The sequence below is a fragment of the Vulpes vulpes genome, chromosome 16, assembly GCF_048418805.1.
Source record: "Vulpes vulpes isolate BD-2025 chromosome 16, VulVul3, whole genome shotgun sequence".
NCBI classification, from domain to species: domain Eukaryota; kingdom Metazoa; phylum Chordata; class Mammalia; order Carnivora; family Canidae; genus Vulpes; species Vulpes vulpes.
In genome coordinates this window covers 64,297,733-64,304,411 of record NC_132795.1, presented here as the reverse complement: position 1 = coordinate 64,304,411, position 6,679 = coordinate 64,297,733, and positions in this window count along the sequence as shown.

Here is a 6,679-nt window from a genome sequence, read left to right as displayed (position 1 = left end):
ATATTTAGGGTGGTTTGTTTCTCATGCTCTTCTCTGGAAACTACAAAAATGCAGCATCTTCAAGAGAGATGGGAAGAAAGGAGGAAGGGAGGACCCAACCAACAAGAGCAGTGCACTGCTAGCCACTTACTATCACTGTCCTCCAAAGGTGCTTTGGTGGGGTTGTCCTGATGAATCTATCGGGAATAAACCTTCATTCATTTCACCAAGCTGTTGAAAATCTCACCAAAGTGTAGACAGGACCTGAAAACTTCTCTTCAGTAGTAGGAATCATGTCTTTCGCTAAATCCAACTCACTTATAATTTCAGTTTCAATTTACTTAAAAAATTTAATACCTTCCCTCTCAGGCTCCTTGCCTTGGTCCTATCCACTTTCATCTCCCATATATATAGCTGGTAAGAGGGGGGAAGGCAAAATCTTTTTCAGTTTTGTTTGATTTAGCTATTTTGAATTGTTACTGGGCATAGCATAATTCTTTTTACAAAAGAAACAAATTACAAAAGAGACATTGTCTATGTAGGTTTCAAGTTAGTAATTCTTTAAGATCTAATAGAAGATGTGGCAACTCTGAAGTTCATTTTAAGCTTCTTGCCTTCTTTTCCTCCTATCCTCCCCTTCCCTCACAGCCATCCAGTGGGAAGTCCTGCCCCCTGGTCCTGTAAATGCATCTGACAGGTAGGAGCAGAGCTGCTACATCCAGAGGATGGGAAATGGTAGCCCCTTGGTGTGCTACAGGGAGGCAGGGCTGTGAGAAGAGAGTTTTTAGTTTTCCCCTATGCATGAAAGTCCTTCATATGTGAAATTTCAGTGTTGGAATTCATTGGTATAAAAACAGGTTTGGTTTTATTACCAAGAAGAGGTGTAAAATCCCCATATAAAGGTTTCACTGGGTGGGTGTCTAACACTCACATCTGAAGAGCCTGTGGTCCTGTTTTGTGGAGGCCCCCTGCGACACCCATATTTACACACTTCTGGTTCCACCCAGAGTCCCAGGAAGGGCCAAAGCGCCTTTAAAATCACCACAGCCAAAGTATCTCTAGGGATTAAGTATCCTTCACTCTTTTACTTTGTGTCTCAGCAGTGCCAGGAATTGAGGATGGAATAGTCGCCAGTTCTTGTGTGTTTGTGTGTGTACAATGGATTTTCCATTGTAATTCAACAACCTAAGTTTATCAGGTACTTTACGGAGTGAAGCCTAGCTTTCTAAGTACAATATCAAAACAGTCAACTCTGTATTTTCTGCCATGATGTGATTAACAGAGCTGCTTGTAGGAACTAGGAGAAATTCTTCCAACATATTTGAAGGCCTGAAGTCTTAGATCCATTCCCCTACCTTTATAAATTCACAAGCTTTTCTCACCTGGTGTCACGGGTAACCCTTCTTAGCTCTAAAAACTTTATCAAGGTGGTAGCTTGAGTAAATATAATGGTAAACTTTACAGGAAGCTAAAGCCTCATTTTAATTTGCTTCTCAACCAAAGGGAAACCATTCAGACTGTGTGGCAAGATGATTTTCTTCCTTTTAGCCCCTTATGGTGGATATTTCCTGGTCTCAACCTGTGTATGTCCTAGAATGCTGTGGTAGCTACCATGTTGAATTGTGCAGAAGCTAAAAGCAAGGGATGTGCCAGAAAAGCAATTTGTGATTACCTTTGCACTGGATTGGAATTTGAATGAGACACTTGGGGTTAATGGAGTCTTTCTTTTGAGGTGGGAAGGAAGGAGAGTCAATCAAGACTTCACAACCCACCATTGTAGCTCAGAGAATCTAGGTGTGGCTGAGGCTGATGTGGAGTGTTTTGGAAGCTGGACATCCTAACACACATCAGACCTTGCAAGAAATTGAAGGTGAATGCAGAGGACTCTGACATGCCACTCAAGAGCCTTTTAAAACATGTATGTAGAGGGTTTTTAAATATTACTTAAGAAGTCACTCAAGAAGCATGAAAAAAAAAAAGACCCAACTCCCAGCTGGGTGAGTGCCAGGGGAGTGCCAGGGGAGGGCTGGGGCAAGGTTTTATAGAATAACAACTTTTAAAAATAAATAAATAAATTCTAGTCAGTTAACATACAATGCAATATTGGTTTCTGGAGTAGAATTTAGTGATTCATCACTTATATAGAACACCCAGCACCCATCATAACAAGTGCCCCTCTTAATACCGATCACCCATCTATTCCATCCCTTACCCACCTCCCTCCATCAACCCTCAGTTTGTTCTCTATCATTATGAGTCTCTTATGGTTTTCTTTCCTCTCTCCTTTCCACCCTCCCTCACAGATGTTCATCTACTTTCTATAATTCCACATATGAGTGAGATCATATGGTGTTTGTCTTATAGAGTAACAACGTCTGTGTTCTTGTAAACTATCTCATCAGTATCCCTTGTATTGGCACAGTATTTCTCAGCTCTACCCTGTGTATGCCATGATTAGATGGTAGGAAGTGGAATGCCAATATAAAACAGCTGTTTTGGCCTAAAAGGTTACTCTAAAAGGTTTTTAAAGTATTTTTTAACTTTGAAGTGGTCCTTTTTTTTTTTTTTTTTTTTTTTGGTCCCTTTTTCTTTAAGTATGAAATCAGAAGTTCCCCTCCCCTACCTGATTTAGTGTTGAGGGATCCCTTGAGTTTATGCAGAAGAGTAGGAATGTGAATGTGTGAGGGCCCCAAGTGTAAAATGTCCACATTTAGACTAGTATAGTCAAGACTGCTTTATGAGAAGATGAAAATTTCATCTACAATATGACTCAGGAAGCCTTGGACTCCAGCTCACAAGTATCTTCCCCAATACCTATGCTGGCAGAAACTTCTACATTTTACGTCCTTCTTTAAGGGCCCCTTAAAACCGTTTTTATGCTCAACCTATTTAATATTAGATTCATTAATTTATTATGTTAATGTATAATTACATTGATTTATTACATTAAATTGTTATTTATAATTCATCAATTCATTAAACATTAATATCCTGGATCTAGGAAGGATAACTTAACTAATCACTATCTTATTGTTGACTCTTCCATGCCTGAGACTAGAGCACTAATGTCTCAAAACCCATGGGGTACTAACAAGACTGCAGAATTTGGGGCTAGGAAACTTAAACTGTAGGCCTTCAGCACCAGGGCATCTGCTAAGGAGGCATTCACCCCTTCCACCCTCAGGTCTGTTCCAGTGCTTATAGGTTCTCATGCTAGTAAGAGTCAATTGACTAGCTGTAGACAGAAAGGTATAGGGTTTTAGACTTTGCCAGCCTAAAGGAGGTGATCCTTGGCAGGACAATCTTGTGGTTGAAGGTATACCCCTAAAGAAACTGGGTGTTTAGGGAGTGTTTCTTCTATATTTGAAAGTCCAAAATGAAAGGTGGAAATGGATGACCAACTGTGTCCAGAGACTTGACTAGTGGTCTCCCCATATTTGGTTGAATCTGCTGACCAAAGTGGCCTAGACAGAACATAGAGACACTAGGGGCAGCGTTGTGTGAACCACCAGAGAAGCCCCTAGGGGTTTCTCCCCTTACCCTTACTACTTTTCCCTTCTACTTATGTTGAATTTAATTTGCTCTTCTCCTAGATTAAGATCTTTTATTTTAAACATTTTTTGTTTTAATCATTTAAAAATATAAATTTCAAGTTTTGATATGGTTGAGTTTTAATTTTCAATACAAAATATGCTCCTAATTTCTCTTGTGATTTCTTCCTTGGACCATAGATTACTTAAAGGCATGTTACTTGACTATAAAGTATGTGTAATTTTCCAGGTATCTTTTTGTTACTGTGTTTATTTTAATTTTGCTATGAGCAGAGAACAAGTCCTATGTGATCTCAATCCTTTAAAATTTATCTGGTTGTGCTTTATGTCCTAGCATAATAATGTATCTTTGTAAACTAGAAAAAAATATAGTGTTGGATAATTTTCAGTTAGGTCAAGGTGGTAGGTAGTTCAGATTCTCAGATTCTTTACTGAATTTGTTGTCTACATGTTACACTCATTACAGAGAACAGGGTACAAAAAATTCTCCCACTGTGTATTTGAACTTGTCTATTTCTCTTCTTAGACCTAACAATGCTTTCTTCATGCCTGTTTGCATATGTTATTAAGTGCTTACACATTAAGGAATTTTTTACTTTTTTTACTATTTGATTCTTTATAATAATGAAGTATCTATCTCTGGAAATTTTTCTTGTTTCGAATTTTAATTTGTCTTATAGAAAAATCAGTCTAAAACTTTTATGGTTGGTTTTTGCATGGTATTTTTTCTATCCTTTCACTCCTAACAATCTGTGTCTTTTTATTTAAAGTATATATATTTTCAAATAGCATTTGTCTCACTTTTTTATCCAGTCTGATAATCACTGCTTTTAAAATAGTGTATTTAGTCCATTTTTATTCACTGTGATATTTATATGCCTTTATATGTTTAAGTCTACCATTTTTCTTTTTAATTTGCTTTATATTTATTGTTTTCTCTTTCCTCTGCCTACTTTTGGCAAACTTTTTAAAGATTTCTTTCTTTATTTTTTTTAGAGAGAGAGAGAGAGAAAGCAGAGAGAGGGGCAGAGGCAGAGGGAGAGAGAGAATCCTCAAGCAAACTCCCCACTGACCATGGAGCCTCACACAGGGATTGATCCCAGGACCTTAAGATCATTACCTGACCCAAAATCAAGAGCTGTGGACAGCCACAGACTAGCTAAAGTTACTAAACCAAACCAAGCTTGGACTTGCATCCCTCATTCACTCAAAAGGCTAGGGAGCCTGACACTTGAGAAAGGGCTTGAGCAATGGTTTTCAGAACTTGCTTTTTCGTGATCGCCCACATAACGCAATAGATACAATTTATTCTGGCCTAGTCATAAACTTAAATAAGGGTCTGTGCTGTCCTTGCTGGTCTGTTAACCATATATAATGTTCCTTCGAGGTATATACACCTGGAGCAACAAGCTTATCTATTAACCAGAACCCTAAATCTTCTGGCGCCTGTGGGTCTGTCTTACATGCTGCTAAAGGGAAAGCTTGGAGGGATTCACAAATATGCTAAGAATGGACACTTCCTTATCTTTGTTTTGCTTATGCTATATAATGCTGTAGAACCTTGAATAAAGCTGACACTGCTTGGACATCATCCACTGTGTCCCTCTTGTCCCCATCTCTTTACTTTTCTTTTATTTTCCTCATCCCCTTACCCTCCGGACCCTAATCGTGTTGCAGCAGAGCACACAACAAAGAGTTGGCCATTGAACTGAGGGAGTCATCCAGGCACCACTGAAACAATTTTTAATATTTCACTTTATGACATCTGTTGGCCTTTAAGCTACACTTTTTTGCTTCATATTTATAGATTGTTTTAGAGATTATAGCATGCATATTTATTTCAATTCACCTTTAATTCATATTATTGTTGTAACTTAAAAATCTTATAGCAGTGCACTTTCGTTTACCTCTCATATAGGAGTTTCATGTCTACCTACATTATAAACTCCAGAATAGAGTGTCTAATATTTGCTTTAAACAGCTTTCCTTTAAGACAGTTAGAAATAATAATAATAAAAAAAGACAGAAATAAGGAAAAGGACTATTTTGTATTTGCTTACATAGTTATCATTTCTAGTGCTCTTTGCTTCCTTCTGTAGATACAAGTTTCAATTTGCTGCAATTTGCCTTAGCTTTAGCGAACTTCTTTTTGGATTTCTTATAGTGGGTTTCCCAAAGACAAATGATTTAAGCCTTTGTGTATCTGAGATGTTCTTATTTTGCCTTCAGTTTTATAGGTCATTTTTGCAAGATAGAGAATTCAAGGTTAATATTGCTATTTAAAAGGAGTCATTCTACCGTCCTTCTGATTGTTCTGTTTCTGATTAATGTTTAGCAGTTATTTTTATTATTGTTCCCCTGTATCAAATATGGCAAATGTGGCTTTTTTTTCTGACTGCTTTTAAGATTTCCTTTTGTCTGTTTACATCAGTCCAAAATATTGTGGTTTGCTTTGTGTTTTCCTGCTTTTCAAACTCACAGGTTTATGTTTTTCATTAAATCTGGACACTTTTCAATCATTGTTTCTGTAAATATTTTTTTCTACCTCAACTTCTCTCTCCTTTCTTTCTGGCACTCCAGTCACAAATATGTTAGACCATGTCCCATTGATTTTTCCAATTATTTTTCTCTCTCTGCTTCAGTTTTTCTTACCCCATCTCAAATCCCATTAATCTGGCTTCTGTACTTATCTAATCTGTCATTAAGCCTATCAGAAAAAAATTTTCAATTCAGATATTGTGTTTTGCTCATGCAGAATTTTTATTGGTTCTTTTTCTAAATGTGAATTTCTATGCTGAGTCTTCATCTGTCATTTTTTATCCCCCTTTCCCTTAAACCTTGAATACACTGATAATTGCTTTAAATTTTAAATTATTTATTTACTTAATTTTTTTAGACATGGAGAACAGAGGTGTGAGGAGGGGCAGAGGAGAGGGAGAGAATCTTAAGCAGGCTGCATGCCCAGTGTGAAGCCCAATATGGGGCTCGATCTCACAACCCAAAGATCATGAACTGAGCTGAAATTAAGTCAGATGCTTACTTAACCTACTGAGCCACCCAGGCTCAATACTGTTTAGAAGCCCTTACTTTATAATTCCAACATCTCTTGGTATAGTCATTTTCTATGGCTTTCTGAAAATCATAGATTT